The sequence below is a fragment of the Thecamonas trahens genome (assembly GCF_000142905.1).
Source record: "Thecamonas trahens ATCC 50062 unplaced genomic scaffold supercont1.19, whole genome shotgun sequence".
In the NCBI taxonomy this organism is placed as follows: Eukaryota; order Apusomonadida; family Apusomonadidae; genus Thecamonas; species Thecamonas trahens.
In genome coordinates, this window is record NW_013657661.1 from 516,247 (window position 1) to 517,691 (window position 1,445).

A 1,445-nucleotide genomic window follows, 5' to 3' on the forward strand; every position below is an offset into this window, starting at 1 on the left:
GATGGGTGGTAATGAGAATGTACGGGGGATGAGAAGGTCGTGACGTGGGTGGTGTGGCGGACGAAATGGTAGTAGGTATGGCGATTGGGCTTGAGCATTGATAAAGGTGAGTATGATACGGCTGATGGGGGTCTGTGGGGTGTGGGCGAAAGGGGCGGCGGGTACTTGGCCGGCAGAGGGAAGGCGGCGGACGTTAATTGAGTTGAACGTTGAATTAATTGAAGAAATGCCGGAACCAGCATCAAACGAGGCAATGACGTCCACAACAACAACCAAAGATCATACATGGCTTGCACAGCACACGTATGAGTAAGCCAACAGGGACTGGACAAAGCTAGCAGGCAATGGGATGAACTCGGGTGACGTTCAGGTCGATGAGGAAGGGCGCGGTTAATCGATCAGATCTGCAGATCAACCATGACCACGACACAACAGGGTCAACACAAAATATATTGCATGCACAACTATTGACCATGGCCAACGACAACAAAGTTGAGAATCGATAGTGTAGTGAGCAAGGCCCGATGGTGAATGTGGAAGTCAAGGTCGCAGAGAACAGGAGAGTCAAGAACAATTGAAGCATGACGAAAAATGATACAAAGCAACAAGAAGAACAAAGGCAATGATCGATGACGATGCATGTCAATTGTGGTCAACCATCAAAGGCAAAAGCAACCAAAGCAGAACATGAAGGCCGACAAAATCAACCGCAAAGAATGTGAAACATGAACGGCAAAGAACAAGGAAAATGGATAGCCACCAAGAAAAAAACAGAAAGAATCGAATGATAAATTAACAATGATCAATGACAATCAATTCAATGTCAAACAATCGAACAAGTGACGAGTGGCGAATCATGAAATGTCAAATGACATTCATGTCACCCAACAACCCGCACATGCGACTCGGTCGAACGAGTGACACGGGCAAGTGTCAATGGGGGATGGAGATTGTGGATCACCATCAAAGACTCAATCAACGCCCATGAACAGCCATGCGCATGGTGGGGTAAGGGATGAGTATGGTCGGGTGGGTGGGAATGTGGATATGGGTCATGGATGGGATGGGAAGGGGTGGCAAGGGGCCAGTGAGTGGCAAGTGGAGTCGGTGGTGGTCGGTGGGAAGCAATGAAGTGGGGCTAGGCTTAATGAGGCATCAGCTAGGGTTGACGAGGCATCAGCTAGGGTTAGGGTTAGGGTTAGGGTTAGGGTTAGGGTTAGGGTTAGGGTTAGGGTTAGGGTTAGGGTTAGGGTTAGGGTTAGGGTTAGGGTTAGGTGCAGCTTGGGGTCGGTGCCGGGGGTGAGGCTTTAGGGGGGGAGGGGTCCGTGGTCTGGCGGAGGGTGAGGCTTCAGGCTTCAGAGAGCTAATGCCTGAGTTCCCGAGGCTTCAGGCATTATGCCTGGCTGAGGCCTCAAGGCCTGACCCGGCAGAGCTAATGCCTCAAA